This window comes from Rattus norvegicus, chromosome 4 (assembly GCF_021556685.1).
Source record: "Rattus norvegicus strain SHRSP/BbbUtx chromosome 4, alternate assembly SHRSP_T2T, whole genome shotgun sequence".
NCBI lineage: Eukaryota > Metazoa > Chordata > Mammalia > Rodentia > Muridae > Rattus > Rattus norvegicus.
Genome location: NC_141537.1, coordinates 58455001 through 58472996, shown reverse-complemented (window position 1 = coordinate 58472996; position 17996 = coordinate 58455001). Strand labels below are relative to the sequence as shown.

At 47.1% G+C, this 17996-nt stretch overlaps 1 long non-coding RNA gene across 7 annotated transcripts in view; it reads left to right on the top strand.

Moving 5' to 3' along the window:
- Window positions 1-9678: 9678 nt before the first annotated feature.
- The window catches only part of LOC147994779 (uncharacterized), a 21346-nt gene continuing 13028 nt past the window's right edge, over window positions 9679-17996 (top strand). For 5 of the 7 annotated variants that reach the window (XR_015685974.1, XR_015685969.1, XR_015685975.1 and 2 more), the window contains exons 1-2: window positions 9679-9948; window positions 17376-17510. This is a non-coding gene — a long non-coding RNA (uncharacterized LOC147994779). Of the gene's footprint in view, window positions 9949-15767; window positions 15813-17375; window positions 17511-17996 lie in introns of all 7 variants that reach the window. The other 2 variants (XR_015685971.1, XR_015685970.1) reach the window with 1 other exon arrangement.

Genomic DNA, 17996 nt, shown 5'->3' with positions numbered 1-17996 from the left:
TCCTCCGGGGCTCCATGCCTGCCTGCCCCTCTTATAGTTGCCCCAGTGCAACTTGCGCAACTGCCCGGCCAGCCCCAGTCCTTGCGAGCGCCAATTCCCGCCCCACCCAGCGGGTCAGCGACGGTGGCTGTTGCAGCCTAGTGCTCCACGCAGGAGCCAGGTCCTGCTCTGGGTGCCTCAAGGGAGGACTTCAGCCGCTCCCTCGAGTGCGAGTTGGGGGCGCTTGGTATGAGCCGGGTAATCCTGGAGGTCGCGCCAGCAGCTACAGAGCAGCGGTAGTCTAAGGTAGTTTAAGGACGGGTCCCTTGGGATGGTGCTGCCAGCACCGCGGGGAGCAGTCGGGCTATAGAAGGCCTGCTTTGGGACAGGGAGGCCAGCGAGCCAGAACCAGTTGCTTCTTCCGACGGCTCTTTGCATACCTAACCCGGTTGCTCAGAGGGGAAACTAGTCGCACGCTCAGGGCAAAAACTGTCCTTTGGTACCCGAAAGACAGTCATCTCATTTCGTCTTATGATGACATAGAATGCACCTGCTTCGAAGTTCGCAAGTGTGTTTCGGGATGCTCTGGACCAGTTCCAGAGGCAGGTGGCAAGGGCTTGTGCCCGATCAAACAATGCCCCGCCCCCTTAGGAGGAAATATCTTTGGGTTCCTAGTGGGAGGAAAAGATACGGAAGAGTTTGGCTTCCTGTCTTAAAACCTCAGCTAGCTGTTAAGGATTAGAGAAAGCCAGGGAGCCAGGTTGAACAACTGGATCAGGCCTATTGAGGTCACTCCAACTGAAAGCAGTTTTGAAAACAAACCATCGCCCTCAGAACCAACCAGAGAGTTACACTGAGTAGAAGGACCCCGACTACACCCCAATCCTGACTGGCCTGGTTTGGTACCACCCACGAAATAGAATGATCTCTCTCTCTCTCTCTCTCTCTCTCTCTCTCTCTCTCTCTCTCTCTCTCTCTCTCTCTCTCTCTCTCTCTCTTTTTCCGGAGCTGGGGACTGAACCCAGGGCCTTGCGCACTCTACCACTGAGCTAAATCCCCAACCATGATTTTTTTTTTAAAGAAATCATTTTAAATGGCTGGGAAACAAACAGGAATGTTTGTTCTGATGTGAGAAGTTTAAGAAATTTAAACTTTAAATAAATAAAATATCCAATATAAAAAAAAAGAAATTTAAACTTTAGCATCCTCAAATAAAGTTCTGAATTTGGTCAACCAAAAATTGTCTTGTTTTCTCTTGTGTAAGCACTCACGGGGTCACCTTCAGTTTCCTCTTGGCCTGCAAAGCAGGAATTGTTTGCCAACCTGCAAACTATGAAATATACACACGCCCGCACACCTGCGCTGGCTTCTCCTGGGTCTCAGTCCTGCCAGCCTCTCTATGGCTATGTCCGGAGGCTAGTCCATCCCTTCTGCCTACAGAAGCCCCCTCTTTTGCATAGGCCCTGCTCTCCATCTGAGAGGCTTCTTTGACTATGGACAGAGAACAGGGGCCTCTGCCATTTACCCTTGACAACCTGGTACCTTCACAGCACCAACACCATGTAGGTTCCCCGGGAAAGGTTTGCTGAGGTGACTTCTGGGATACCATATACCACACAGCTGTCGGGTTAGTGTACATCATTATGAATGTGCTTCTAGATCTAGGGCACTGGAAAGGAGTGGGACTTCTTTTAAACCTGAGAAAATGTATTTGTGGTAATGGTGTGAAAGAAACCAGGAAGACCAGGTTCAAGGTGGTGCCTGGGGGCAACCATCACATTGTATTTGAGACTTCCTAGGGTTAGCACGCTCCTCAAAGACAACCCACCCTGTGAGGTTATAGGTTTCTGCCCAGCACTGTTAAGAGCTCAGCACCTACCTAGCACAAAGCTAGATTATCTTTTTATGTCTCCATTCACAATGCTATACATGTAAACAGTGTATATTGGTCATGTGCACCCCAACTCCGCTCTATCGCCAAGACACCCCCAATGCATTGCCTCCTGCCCCCTTTCACGCCCTAGTTCCAATGTTGGAATGTTGAGTGATCGTGTTGGCTTGATCCTGTTAGGTTTGCAGAGGTAACCACGGCTGCAGTAAACGTCATATCATGCCCAGAAGATGGTATTTCACACCGTTCTTCCTTATCCTCCGACTGTGGCATTCTTTACCCTTTTCTGTAAGGTTCCCCAGGTCTGAGGAGGGGATGTTGACATAGGAATTCTATTCTCACGCACCCTCAGCACGTTAGCCTGTTATAAGCTTCTGCATTAACTGCTGGCCACTTCAGGGAGAGGCTTCTCTGGCTAAGGTGGAGGGCAGCATTAGTCTGTGGGCATAAACATGAATGTTTAGAAGGCAGCTTGACAACATGCCCATTCAGCAAAATCACAGTAGACAGTTCCCCGCTAAGGCCTATAACCTCTCTAAGCTGGGCTTTTGGCCAGATTTACAGTATTAGGCATAAGTTCTGAAGTAGGCCTCAAGTCCAATCCCAAATCAATTGGTTACGCCTATAACGGCTGTGCCGCTTTTGTGTTTGTGGTTACATCTGGCCTGGCAAGGTGGTATTGCAGCATGCAGGGCTCACCCGTGGAGAATACCACTGATGGCGTTTCTCGACTGGTCACCTGCAAAGCACCTGCTAGCACCGGGTAAACAGGACAGCAAGGAAGAAGTTTCCAGGTCAATCCAGCTTGACGTTTTCTTGTCCTCCACCCAAAGAATTTTGTGCTTTCAGCAATGGGTCCTTACTCTCCAGTTCTGGAGGGCAGCCAAGGGCTGAGGTTTTTGTTTTTGTTTTTGTTTTTGTTTTTGTTTTTGGAGACCTCCCTGACCAATAACTTGTAAGGCGTTATCCCTGATACTATATTTTTTGTTTAATAACCCATGTCTTCTGGGTTTAACATATATTTTCAAATGAAAAATTCTAAGAAAAATAATATAACGAATTATACTTATTACCCATATGTAACAATTACCACTTCCCATAGTGTAGCTTCAGTTTTTCAAAATTATTAAAACTTTTTTAAATATTTAAAAATCTTTAAAGCAAATTGCAGACACTGTGACATTGTCACGCCCCTAAATATTTGAGTATTTTCTAACAACTAAGACTTTTTTTATTTAACCATAAGATCACTATCAAGCAGTAGCAATTCTTTAAGGTCCTGGAAGTGCACATCATATTCCCCCAAATATCTCAGACTTATATAATTGCTGTGTCAGAATCTGGTTGTTTTATTCCTAATAAGTATTTATTTCTTGGTGCTAAGTATGTGTGCTACTTCTGACCTACACTCCCATTCTCTACAGCTGTTTATTGAAGGAGATAAAGTCTAAGGTGGGAAAGAGGAAATTAAGGTAGGTATGTGTGGAAACCAGAAAGGATCAGCATCAGCGTTAGCAGTGGCTTAGAAAGTGATCGCCACCAAGAAAGGGAAATAACACTGAATGTTCCGCCCAGGGAATTAGCAACATTACTGGCCAGCAGTGTTAGCACAATGTACAGACATTTAAAGCCACGTTGCAAAATGATATTCATGACGCAGTAACATGGTATATTTTAAATGACAATGGATAAGATTACAAAATGTGCAAACCGTGGGACACATGCCTTCAGCCCAGCCTGTGGGGATGGGACACAGTGGGAAGTGGATCTCTGTAAGCCCAAGGCCAGCATGGTCTGCATAGTTCCAGAACAGCTGGGCCAGCATAGAACTACCAACCTTGATTCAGAAAATTGATAAGATGGCATGGGTTTCCAGATCTCCTATGAGCAGGTAGAAGGCTTACACTGAGATACAATGTATCGCTGGGAATGTAATTAGGAAGGATTTCCACCTTCCTAATTTCCATGCTTTTGTGATTAAAAAAAAAATACCCATGAAGGCCATTTGAGAAAGAGGGACGAGATGGCAGTGGGACATATGTGGCTATGATCAAAGTATGTTCACGTGTGAACATGCCACAAGGAGCATGCAACTCTGTACAATTAATGTATGCTAAGGAAAAAGAAAATGTCCACATGGACAGTCCCACCTTGCTCGGGATTGGAGCCAGGGCCTTGAGCGTGCTAAGTGAGTGTTCTACCCTGGACCCAAAGCTCCAGCCCAGCACTTACTTCTTAAAGAGGAATCTTTTTATCCTACGGGAATGAGTTAATTTCACTTTCTGTCTATAGACGTTAGCACTCATACATAATCAAGTTTTTCTGTTCTCAACATCTTTGTGACTTTGCTCTAGGAGGAGGCTTAGCTTGTTTGTAGAGCTTGACCGTCTCAAGCTAAGCCACCCCAATGCCAACTTCTTAGAGGACACTAGGGGAACTGCTACCTAGGGATCCTGCATGAACTGAGCAGCACTGACATAGAGTAAGTTAGCTGAGCATGCTGGCGTACACCTCTAATCCGGGCCTTGAGAGGTGAAGGAACAGAGGTCAGCCAGGCTACTACATAAAATCCAATCATAAAAAAATAAAATAAAGAGGAAATAAAGAAATTATATCTAACACTAAAATCTAGATGAAAGTTAATATTTGTCAATATTCTGTCTGTCTGTCTGTCTGTCTGTCTGACTGACTGACTGCCTGTCTTTTTCTTTTTCATGTGGTGCTGGGATTACAACCCAGGGCTGTGGGGCACAGTAGATGAACGCCATGTCTTCTGAGAGGTTCCACCCATCTGCTGACTGAAACAGATGCAGACACCAAGAGTCAAACAGTGGGTGGAGCTCGGGAACTCTTATGGAAGAGTTGGGGGAAGGATTGAGGGCCCTGAAGGGGATGGGAACCCCACAGGAAGACCAACAGAGTCAACTAAACTGGGCCCTTGGGGCTCTCAGAGACTGAACCACCAGTCAAAGAGCATACACAACGGGCTGGACCTGGGCCTCCCCACGCATATGTAACAGTCAGAAGCTTGGTCTTCATGTGGGTCCCCCAACAACCGGAATGGGGTATCCCTAAGGTTGTTGCTTGTCTGTGGAATATGTTCTCCTAACTGGGCTGTCTTGTCTGGCCTCAGTGGGAGAGGATGCACCTAGGGCTGCCGAGACTTGATGAGCCTGGGTGAGGAGATCAGGGTGGGCGTGGGGGGGCCTCTACTCTCTCAGAGGCGAAAGGGGAAATGGAGAGCAGAGATCAGGATGTAAAGTGAATAAACAAACAAACAAACAAAACCAACAACAGCAACAACAAAACATCCATACCAATTCACGCCACTACTCTTTTTTTCTTCTTCTTCTTTTTCCTTTTTCTTTTTTTTGGAGCTGGGGACCAAACCCAGGGCCTTGCACTTGCTAGGCAAGCGCTCTACCAATGAGCTAAATCCCCAACCCCCCACACCACTACTCTTAACTCTTGTCTTTAAATATTTTTTTTTTATATTTTGGAAAATTTTAAATCTCCATTACACATTTACCAAAAAACGGCATTAAAATATCTTCACATTCCTAACATCTATTTCCAACCATTACTAATCTTACTCCCTTCCCTCAATATATCTAGAATATAATTTCTTTCCGCTGTACATGGGCCCGAGTCTTTCTCTTCACCGTCAGTGTGTGGTCCATTTTACGGATGTACCATAATCGACCTCACCACGTTGTTACATAGGTAATGTTGTAACTTATATATTTAAATACACTCCTTTGATCCCTGTGTGAGTATACCTGCGGGAGAAATTCTGATAAGTAGAATCATCATTCAAAGGGTACGTGCATTCAAAATAGAAATATATTGCCAAGTTGCAGTCCGTAGAGATTGTACCAATTTGCATATGCAATTGACTGCAAGTAACAATGGTTTAAGCACTGAGGATATTGAGTTATCTCTCCTCCCCAGGAGCCCCAAGGATGGCAGGTGCATTTTCACGGAGTAGCTTCATTGTGAATTCTCTTCTTTTGATGTTGTTTTCTTGTGTCCTTGCGCTTATGGCCCTGAGATTGCAAGATGGCTGATACCTTGCAAGCATCTGGTCCTCACACTAGTAGGCAATATTTAAAGTCTGGACAGGGATGTCAGATTGCTAGCCTCCGTGGGACCACAGACTCAGAGGTCACTTGTGGGTCCAGGTCTCTCCTGTTTCTCAGCTCTCTATACTTCTGCCTGATGTCTTTGTTCATTAAAAGATGATGAATTAATTTCTTTAGTTCTCTCCAAAAGCAATTTTCACTTCATCGTGTTCTACTTGGGTGGTTTGAGCTGGGAGTTGAGTCCTTAGTGGAAGGGGACCATTGATGCCAATCAAGCCTTGTCCTGCTCACCTTTGCCCTTACTTAGGGAAGGTCTGTTCTTCTCCTCCCAAGAGAGGACTCCAGTGAGGCTTAGCTTGTGAAAACCTAGGGCTGACAAGCACGCTAACTCTACTCTCTCCTTGTCACTTGGAGTGGGCCTCAAGGCTAGCCAAGGCGGTCAGGATTGAGTTTCATCTCTCAGCAATCCAGTCAGCTTAGCTGTCCTTCAATGTCCCAGACATTGATCAAATGCTAGATCTAGCCACTGGGCATTGGAAAAAAGAGAAGTGTAGGGCTTCATGTTTAGTACACAGGCATATCTGGTCCTGCCTGGCCTTGTCAGAGAGAATGTGTCCCTGTTTAATGAACAAGAGGGTAAAGGTGTAAGGGGATGCTTTGGACAAATGATTGCACCTTTTCCCAGCAGCCCACTGAGGGCATTTTAGGCAGGACTGTTCTCCCACCTGGGCTTTGAGAGATGCTCCCCAAGAAGTACCCCAAGTTGCTCCTGAAGCATCAAGCTTGCTTTCTTCCCCTTTCCTCTGGTTTTTTCCTTGTGACCTTCCCTTTCCCCTCTTCCTCTTCCACTGTGGATTTTGGGTTTTTTTTTAATGATGAGCAATCAATTGTTTTAGTGATTTTTTAAAAACAGTTACAGTGTCTTACTAATGATATCTCTTTGATCTCAGCCCATGATTAGTGAGTATTGTTATACCCATTGGGCTGTCTACAGCTAGACTCCGAACCTTTTAAAGGTAATCCTCTTGCCGTCTCTTCCTGGAGCAAACACACAATCTTAGAGTCATGAGTGACACCGCAAACTGGCCCCAGCCAAATTCCTAGATCAAGGTTCAGTGGATCAATGGTATGGCCTTATTCCTGTGAGTGGCAGCTAGCTGACAGCTGCTGTGATCAAGATAGTAACTGGGCTAGCCTGTGTTTGTCTCCATAGTGACAGAACAGCAAATGAGAGTGAAGCCTCAGAGGCAAGCACTTCCCCAGTGTCGCCCATCACCATGTCTGACGCTTCTTATAGAAGGCCAACGTTGCTGGGGAAGGAGACTGCTCAGTTGTAGCCATGCAAGGAGTCGGGAAGAGATCGGGGTTCTTCCTGTAACCACCCATCACCCAGTAGGAAAGGATGCCTACTGTACTGTGGTACAGATATCAGGAAGCATCAGCAAGGGAGGCCAAGTAGTCAGCCAGTGGGAACATCTGAAAGCATAAACGTGGGTCCCTGTGCTCAAACCACCATTCTTGAATAGTCAACTGGCAGAGAAATATGGGGAAGATTGTTGGGGATGAGACCCTAAAATCAAGATGACAAATTATGAACAATTATTTGTTTTGTTTCTTCACTCTCGGATCCGAGGGCCTTATGAGTTGTGAGTGGCAACTAACTGCCAGCTTCAATCAAGATAGTAACTGGGCTAGCCTGTGCTTGTCTCCAGGTCACTGAGGGCATGCTGTGCACTGGGTTCTAGGCTAGACCCCATAGCTGCGAAGGCAAGCGACCTGCAGTCTGTGCCTCAGCAGTGCTCAGGCACATAAGGGACATTGGAGATGGAGAAAAGAGACCTCTTAGGTTGACCAGCCCCACCAAACCTTGTGTTGAAACTGAACTCCCATTATGAGATACCAAGAGAGACACCAGGCAGGATGTGTAAAAGGTGAATTAATTATGCATCAATTAATGTATGAATATGGTATCTGAAAAGGTTTTAGAACGGTGAGCTGACCTTTTTCATTTATCATAAATTACTCAGATTGTTTGATATTAGGGCATTTAAAAAGTACCGTTTGCAAAATAGATACAGTAAATAAACACAATGCTACATTAGAAGAAAACGCAAACCATTCAGACGTACCCAAGAGGCATTTTGAAGGTAAGAACGCCTGCCCTGATTGCTGAATGCCCCACCAGGATAAAACAGTCATAGTACCTCCAGTTTTCCCAGAACTCAGCACTGTTGCTACAGGAGCGAGGAGGTGACTAAGAAGGGGAAGGGGAGAGCAGGGAGGGGAGGGGCTAAAATGCTATAAATGTTAAACAGTCAGTGGGGCTGAAGTCCAAGTGCAGTACCAAAGAGGGAGCTGTGCATCCAGGCACCATCAAGAAGGTGTGAGCAACTTCTCCTGAAGGCAGAATTGTAAGGACCAGCAGGATTAAGACTGTGGTATATTGTGACCCACAAGGTTGCACAAACTAGTCTACAGTGGAAGGTATGAAATAAGGGAGTGGGGGTGGGAATTTGCTGGTTTTGAACATCAGACAGGAGTCTGAGGAAGCCACAGGAGGAGGCCAGCTTACACAAGGTTGGGAGAAAAGCCCCACCCCCACCCCATCCTCCGTTCGCACACCCAGGGACAAAGTAAGAACAGTTACTTTTTTCTCACTTTCATTATTTAATTTACACACACACACACACACACACACACACACACACACACACACCCTTCATGTCTGTTTCAGAGAGCTAGAAAAAGCAGGGAAGCAAACCACCAGCAAAATCACCCAAAGTCCCAACACGCTGAGGCCGCCCGGCTTGTGTGTCTCTTCCGATAAGCGCTGACTTGGTAATAGCGTATAGTCTCTACTAGGTGGCCAGCTTTGAAGCTTTAAGGGAGGTGTAAAAACCAAGAAGGGAGCTGCAGCAGCCTTCTGTCTGAGCCATATCCTGTCAACTGGTCAACTTTTGCTGTGGGAGTGCACCGGGCCATGAGCATATGCAGAAAACATATCCTCCAAGAACCCAGGGATGAGCAATCCTTGGGGAAGATGTTCTAGAGATGTGGCAAGAAGTCTTAACTCCTGGAAGTGGAGAAAACACATCTGGGGCACCCTCCAGTCTTGTAGTCACCCACAGAGGAGCTGCCAGCAGCTAGGGTTGGCTGTTGAAGTAGTAAGGACAGGAATGCAGGCTGCAAGTCCCCAGGGTGTAGGTCCCCAGGAATGTACAGTGTGCCCACTTACTACTTTGGTTTCTATTTGGTCCCATAAACATGAAGGATGTAGTTCATATCCTGAAGGAATTCAGCACTCCTAGGGGGGAAAAATCACCATGGAAACAATACCAGAGAGAGCTTGTTAGCCATGGTGCTGAGGGTAGACCTGGAGCCACCTTGGCTGGGTTGACTCTTGTCTCCTCCACCTATGGGTGCATGGCTTGGTGTAGGCGGCCTTGCTTTCTCTGTTTTCTCTCCTATTCTGTAATGGGACGTTGCGGGGACACCTACGGCGCTTTGAGCAACATTTGTGCTATTACAAGTGAAGCACTCTGCAAGAGTTAATTATTCATCAGAGCAGGAGAGTTGGAAGCTAAGCACAGCCAGCTACTCGTGTGCTGTGTAACCAGCAGGGAAGGGATGTGCCTGCTCAGCAGAGTGGAACTCAGAGGCCAAAAAAGTCCATCCTTCCTACTTTTACGCAACCATCAGTTGTGGTTTGTCCCATTATGGTCTGTTAGGGAACCGAGGAGTCAGAAGCTCCGTCTGCCCAGGGCTGAGGCTGCCAAGTGCATTTCTTCTGCAGCTTGGTTATATAAGCAGTGGGGTTGCTGCATGACCCGGGGTGGCAGGGGAGGGGGGAGCTATGGCTGAGCAGCTGGTCCAGCAGCAAGGAGTTGCTCTCCCCTGCAAACGCCTGCTCCTGGGTGTGGCTCCCCAGTTCCTAAGACAGTGCTTTGTGCATATCATCGCTCTTCTGTCTGTGCCTGGGAGATACTGACTTTAAAAGTAAGGTGCCTGTTATTCTGATATGCATGTCGTGAACATCCAGAGAATTCACATTTCTGATAATTGCACTCCCCTGAAATCACAAATATTTTATATTCTTTTTTTAAATATTTTATATTCCGGATGCATAACTTCTCTCTCGGCTTGCATTTCTATATGTATATATTTTCCATCAGAACAGAATCACATAGTACATAATATTTGCACTTGTCTCGGGCTTCTGACTACGTCTTTAAGTATCTTTCCATAGTGTAATTTATGACGCCTGCATTGTACCAATGTGCCATAAATTATTTAACCAATCCCTTTGGTTGAAACTTGAGAACATTTTCAATGATCTTCTTTCTTCCCATAAACAAGGCTCTCATGCATAATCTTGCAGATAAATCTCTGCAGATATTTCTGCTTATTTCTTTAGGATCATTTCTAAAAGCCATCCAATGGGCATGCACAGTTTCGAGGCTTTGTAGGAGAGCTCCCTGGATGAGGCTCCCAGTAATGGTTTTCCTACCCAAGGTCCTGCAGAGGCCCAGCTAAGCCACTTGTGGAAAGCTGGAGACAGATCACCGAGCATCTTGGAAACCCCTACATTGCTGTGCTGGCTAATTTTACGTCAACTTGACACAGCTAAAGTCATCTGAGAGAAGAGAACCTCAACTGAGAAAAAAATACCTCCTTAAGATTGAGTTATAGGCAAGCCTGTAGTGCACATCTTTAAATTAGTGATTAATGGGGAAGGCCCAGCCCCTTGTGGATGGGACCACCCTAGGCTGATGGTCCTGGATTCAGTAAGAAAGCAGGCTGAGCAAGCCACTAAGCGGAATTCTTTCATGGCCTCTGCATCAGCTCCTGCCTTCAGGTTTCTGCTCAGTGAGTTCCTGTTTTGGCTTCCCTTAGTGGATTCGGGATATGTAGGCCAAATAAACCCTTTCCTTCTCAAGTTGCTTCTGGCTGTGGTAATTCTTCACATCAATCCTAAGACATCTGCTAGGAAAGAGAAGCTGGAACAAAGGAAATGGCAGAATGTGGTCGGCCCGTGAGCAGCTAGACATTTAGCTGCCCCTTGAAAGAGTTGGGGGAGTCCCTGCCTCCAAAGAAGAAGCAGAATGGTGGGGATCATTCCATGGAGGGAAGGGAATGCCTCACAGAGGGGAATTAGAAAGGACAGACTCTTTGCAGTTCAGACATCTGCTATAGCTTTCAGGGAGCCCTGGGTTGCCCTATCTGTGGACTGTGGAATGCCTCTTTCAGGCTGAGTTCAGAAGGCAGTGCTGTGCGCTCTCATGTCTATACACCCACCCCAGCCCAAGGGAAGAAGAGGGGCAGAGCAAATGTTGAGCTGACAGGACAAATTGCACTCCAGCTCCAGTCTTGAGATTAAGACAGTGGTGTTGTACTGCCTGCCCAAGGGTACACTGAGAATCTTTTCTGGAGGGCTGTGGACAACGTGTCCCAAATGCTTAAAAGATGCACACCTCTTGGGGTTGGGGATTTAGCTCAGTGGTAGAGCGCTTGCCTAGGAAGCGCAAGGCCCTAGGTTCAGTCCCAGTCCCCAGCTCCGAAAAAAAGAACCAAAAAAAAAAAAAAAAAAGAAAAGAAAAGAAAAGAAAAAAAAAGAAGATGCACACCTCTTGACCAAAGAGTCACTTGTAGAAATATCTTTGAAAGTAATCCAAGGTCTCCAGGAACCAACTCTTGCCTTTTCACACCCTGAGCTGCTTGGCTTCAGAGGGCATTTTCTGCCTGTTTACCCATCTCCACTCTTCCTAATACAGTTATCACATCAGCTTCTCTCGCCAGCCTCCCCCGGGCCCCAGCAGGGTATCTTCTGCAGTGCACGTTGGGGTCAGTGACACATCGCAACCAGAGCTTCTGAACAGGCAGGCAGGCAGGCAGGTAGGCAGGCAGAATCTGCAACCATTTTGTCACCTTGCTCCACACCTGTCAGAGGTGCTGTGTCAAGAGCAGGTATAGAAAGTGTGACAGAGAACACCCTTGGGAAAGGAGGGTCTTTAAATGATTCAGGCACACCCTGCAGTGCCATGAATCTGCATCCCCCTGCTGCTGAGACTGGTGGCAAGTGTGAACTATGAAATTGCACGCTCCTTGGAGAGGCAATGGCAGCATTTCCAAGCATACCTTTCAAAAAAAACAGCAATCTAAAGTAGCATCGAGCACGTGGACGCTGGAAAAGGAAAGGGGCATGGCCAAAGGCACCTTGTGGGTCTAGACTCCATGGTATCAACTCTTAGGTTCTCAGTTATTCAGTTAAAGGGTTTCCTGTTCATACTGTGATACAAATGTGATTGTGTGTAACAGAAAAGACTCACTTATTTGTAACAGGCTCTTGCACCCATGACTTTTGTTTTGCTTCAGGATCTCCTGTTGCTCAGATTGATCTCAAACATTGAACTCAACTATGTAGTAGAGGATGACCTTGAACTCCTGATCCCCCTGCCTCCACCTCCCAAGTGCTGGGATTATAGGTGTGTGCTATCACGCCTGACAGGACTTTCAATATATGCTGTGAGTTCCCCTGGTGAGTTTTAGAGAGGATTTAATTAACTCTAATTTGATTCAAAGGAGCTGGCCTCCGGAGACAGGAGTTTATGAGATAAGGAGAGACTCCACTGGAGTGACACCTGCCACAAGAGCCAGGCAGACAGGCAAACCTGGAATCTTCTTCCACGGTTCTGGAAGCAGCACTTCTGCATTAATAAGAAATGAATTTTTATTGATAGTAGAGTTAATTACTGAGGGTAAATTTGCCTTTTTTGACAAGGAAGAATGATTAAGATGTTAACCCACACTGTTCTAGTGGCAGAAGCCAGACACAGGCAACTCTTCAAGGTGGTCGATGCTAGTCTCATGGTCAAAGTGAGAAAGTAGGGGCTTGCAGGTGTCAATGAATTCACTCAAGGTGTCCATCAGAGCCCCGGGTTGAGTCTCCAATAGCCTGGACTTTCCTCTTGCCCCAGTCAGTCTTACCCTGGTTCTGTTGTAGATGTTCTTGGGACCTAGTCTTAGCTCTACCCAATAAGACCAGAATGCCTGGGTTTGTCGCTAGGCATCAGAGGTTTGAAAATCCTCCAGGTGTTATAGTGACCAGGTCTTGACCTCACAACTGTCATCTCAAGGTCCTGAATGCACAGGCAACAGCTGACTGGGTGACCCATTCAGAAGTTCCTTAAAATCACCGGGACCTTTAAGGAAAGATGCTGCCTCATATTTGGGGGATCATTTAAGGCAGACACCTTAGGACAGGGTTCGCTCATTTGCCTGTGTCCCTTTAAAGCATCCTAGGGGGTCCAACTTAGTGTTGAGAATGAAAGTCTAGGGGCTCAAACCAAATGGCCAGTGCACCCCAACGGATCAGGACAGAATTCAGGGTGATGTGGTTCATCCTCTGTGAGCGCCCATCGAGCTGTAGGGAGCAAGGATAAGGGAGCCAGCCGTCAACCTTCGAAAGGACTCCTGCTCTTAAGCCAATTCAGTGTCTCCAGCAAATTCATTGAAACATTTACCAGACATCGTATTTCTTTGTAGGAAACACCAAAAAAAAAAAAAAAGGGTACACTTTTGTCTTTGCCCATAAAAACGACTCTTTAAGAACTGTCACAAACAGCTCCACACGAGTGAGCTTCATCATGGGGACCAAGACAAGTTAGGATATAGAAAATCAAATATGTAAACCTCTGCAGTGGGCTGATGGCACTCTGGCTCTGAACGCAGAGAGACAAGAGATTAACAATCAAGGCACAATGGAGACCTGGCAGGGAGCAGGACCAGAGCTGTGAGGAAGATGCTCGAGGAGGGGGCGGGGCGGGGGCAGCGCACTCCTGGGAGCTCAGAACCTGGGACAGGGCCGACTTAGGCTGTTTCTCCCTGGCCAGACTGACCTTGGCCTGGCTTGCATGCCCCGCCCCTCAGCTCTCTCCATCTTCCCCTGCCTTTCTTTACCCTGGATTTCCTGTTCATCCTTGGAGTAGGTAGGGTAGCGTGGGACTCACCGGGAGATTGGGATGAGAAACAAAAATCTTTCCAGCTCAGAAGACTTCCCACATAAGGAATGGAGGAAGAAAACAGTTTATTGTTGACTAAGAAAAATTCAACAGTGGGAGGCCCAGTGCTGACACCCACCATCAGCATAGCCCAGCAGATCCACCACACTCTGTACCTGTCCTTAGGACCATCCACAAGGAGTCCTCAGGCTGCACCTGTCAGCATTTGTTACACAGTCTGTCCTAGAGCTCTGGTCTTGGGAGGTGGGCCTGGGTTAGCAATCTGTGGTTTGGTTTATTTTTTGTTGTTGTTATGCTAAGGGGTTCGTGCTCATAATGTGACACATGGTAAAAAAGTTCCCTATCATTGATCCACACCTCTAACCTTAGCTAATAAGCTTTGTATATCTTTGGTTCATGGCCAAATTCCTCTTTCACCCTAAAACTAGGAGTCGGGATGTCATCTTGCTTTGCAATTAGAAGGAATAATTTCTGGGTCTCTGAGAAAGATACTGGGTGGGAGCTACAAAGGGGCTTACTGAGCTCTGTCTCTGTCTGTATGTGTCTCTGTCTGTCTTTGTCAGTTGTTTCTCTCTGTCTCTGTCTCTGTCTGTCTGTTTCTCTCTCTCTCCCTCCCTTGCCCCACCTCTGTGTGTGTATATGTATGATGTGTACTCTTGTGCACATGTGTGTAGGAGCAGAGGTTGACTACTGTGGGGGTCTTCTGTCATCAATCCCCACCTTTCTTGTTGTGGTAGGATCACTCACTCAACCTAGAGTTCCCAGTTTCAGCTAGACTGGCTAGCTAGGGAACCTTGGGGATCCTTCCATCCAGCACTGAAGCTATAGATTTCCACTGCCATGCTGGTCTTTTATGTGGGTGCCGGGGCCCTGGCATTTCCACATCAAGCATTTTACCCACGGAACTATCTCCCCAGCCCCTTTTTGAATTTTTAAACAAATGTGCACATATTTCAGACTTGGCAAGAACAGAAAGAAAGCACTTTTTGATTGGCTATTTGCCTCACTTTGTAGCCCAGGTTAGCTCTCCTCGTCTCCTTCCCGCTCGGCCTTAGCCTCCTATAGCCTGGGGTTTCAAGCATGCACCCCCACATTCGCTTCTATTATTAAACTCTTATCTTTCAAAGTGTGCATTTGTTCTCACAGAATTCAGCTTTGGCCTTCATGCAGTTTCTGCCAGAGAAGGATAGGAATGTTTGGCCCCAGGGGCAGAGGTTGGCTGGCTTGACTGTAACATAAATCCAAGGAGCAGAGCTAAGCGGAATCTGATCTAGAGACCTTGGGAGGTGGCAAGGGAAACTTCGAAGTGGCTTGGGGAGCTTGGGGAGCTTCGTGATTTGCCTGGCATGTTAGGATTAATGGAAGGGCCATCCAACCGTAGTCAGAACACAGTGCTAAGCTTTCCTGTCCGTTTGCATCTGCCCCGAGTCACTTAGCCCTGCTCCCTACCTAGCATGAATACCCTAGTGTCACCTCTTTGCTCCCTGTCTGCTGGAGGATGCTGGCCTGACTGACTAGCGGCTTTCTGCTGTGGCCTCTTCTTCCCGCCCCTCCCCAGCACAGCTCCTAGCTTCTGCTCTACTCCAATTAGACTCTAACCCACTAGAAGCTGCAGCCAATTCTGCGAAAAGTTCAAATCTTTAGGGACTTCAAAGATTAACCTTTGCTGTTAAGTGTTCTCAAAAGAAAAGTGAAAACCGGAGTTGGAGAGCGGGGGCGGGGCAGGGTACGTATGGAAGCACAGGTTAACAGCTGTTTGGTCCGCACGCCTGAGCATTCACATGTCAATCACGGCAGAGCCGAGCAGTGAGGAGCAAGAAGCGGTGCTGAGATCCATTCAAGGTGAGCTGACTGACCCAGGAAGCCCTGGGTGATTCTGGGTAGGCTGGGGCCATAGGTGATGAGAATCTATACCGCTATGCAGGGTCTATGGCAGCTTTGTGCCAGCAAGTTGCAAGCAGTGCTTGGACGTTTTGATGTGTGTTTGTCAGCATGTGGCATGAACTCGACTCTTTCTTGCTTTCCCTCCACATGTGAGTATGCGCGGACTCACGTCTGAACCCACACACCTGTGGGAGGTGAGGGGACAGTTTGGAGCAGTTGGTTCTCTACTTTGCAGGTCTTAGGGATTAAACTCATGGGGAGATGCTTTCTGTCAAGTGTCTTTATCAAGCTGAGCTATCTCACTGACTCCCATTAGGAAACTGAGGGTGTGATCCTACGTTTCTGTGCATTCATTGTGGTAGCTTGAATGAGAATTGGTCCCCAAAGGCTCAGATTTTTGAATACTTACTTGGTTCCTAACGGTGGGACTGTTTGGGGAAGGATTATGAGGTGTGGCCTTGTTAGAGGAGATGTGACACCAGGAGTGGGCTTTGAGGTCTCAAAAACTCATGCCAGGCCCCTTGTTTGTGGGTCAGATGTGAGGTCTCAGCCACTGCTCCAGCGCCATGCCTGCTTGCCTCCTGCCATACTCTCTGTCATGATGGTCAGGGCCTTCCCCTCTGACGGGGTAAGCAAGTCCCCAACTAAACGATTATTTTTATAAGTTGCTTCAGTCATGGTGTTGCTTCACAACACTGGAAAGGTAACCGAGACATTCATACATCTGCCTGTGTCTGAGGGTCCCCTACAAACGTGTTCTCACTTAACGTATGGCAGATGAGAGAAGTTTCCACCAGACTGAGCCTGGAGTGCTGGGGCCAAGGCCAAGTTAGCATTTCTGTGGTTCTAGGCAGTGTCAGGAGGAGAGGGGCACTGAAGCTTGGGTGATAAGTTGACAGGACACGCTCCATCACTCCCTTTCCACACTCTATGGCCTGAGGCGTGCCCCTCTCTGTCACTGCACAGAGCCAGAAGTAACTTTCCTGTTTACAATCTTTACATAGCCGGCCTCTACCCAGAATCCCTCTGTTCTTTCCTCTCTAGCTAGAACTGTATACATCTTTCAAAGTGTCACCTCCTGGAGGTGACCTCCAGTTCCACAGGGTAAGGAAGGAGTCCTCTTGGGTTCTATGTGCCCTGGAGATGGATGGTGGAACTTGCCACATTTTTTTTTTTTTGGTTCTTTTTTTCGGAGCTGGGGACCGAACCCAGGGCCTTGCGCTTCCTAGGTAAGCGCTGTACCACTGAGCTAAATCCCCAGCCCCACCACATTTTATTACACACACACACACACACACACACACACACACACACACACACACACACACACACCGCGCCTCACTCACTAGACTGACAAGTCTGAGGGAGCAGACTGTTCCTCCTCCAAGCTTTTCGCCCCCTAGTGCATGTCTTGGGAGGAAGCGTGTTTGTAAAATGAATGTGTGTTGGGGAGGAGCTCCCCGCACTTTGTTGGTATGTTTCTATTCCACAAGCACACCTCTGTATTTATTGTCTTCTCAGCCTCTCCTCTCAGCTTCTGAGGAAGGTTAGCCCCATTTCCTCGGTGGATCCTGAGACTGGACCGGAGAAGTTTCCAAACTCCTAGGTCTCCTGTTGCCATGCCCGCCTGGCCTCTCTCTAGTCGGCTGCTTACAGGTAGGTAGAAGCCGAGGCTAAGTGGCTATGATACAGGCCAAGCTAGCTCAGGTGAACTTTGCCTTCAATGAAGCAAATATCTCAATCTTGGGTGCTAGAAGGGAGGCTGGCACAATGGCTCATGTGCTCGCTGCTAAGCTTGATGACTTGGGTTCTAGTTTAGCGCTCAACTGAGAGGAGGAGAGAACTGAATTCCACAAGAGCTATCTTCGGATTTACACATACACATACACACACACCACACATATACACAATTTAAGATATTAGGTGACTTTGTGTGTATGTTCATGTGTGTGGTGGGTGTTTGTGTGTGTATGTGTATTGCGTGTATATGTGTATTGTGTGTATATGTCTAGTGTGTATATGTGTATGTATATGCATATGGTGTGTGTATTGTGTGCTGTGTGTGTTATATGTATATATGTGTTGTGTGTATTTGTGTGTGTTGTGTGTATATGTATATGTATGTATTGTGTGTATGTGTGT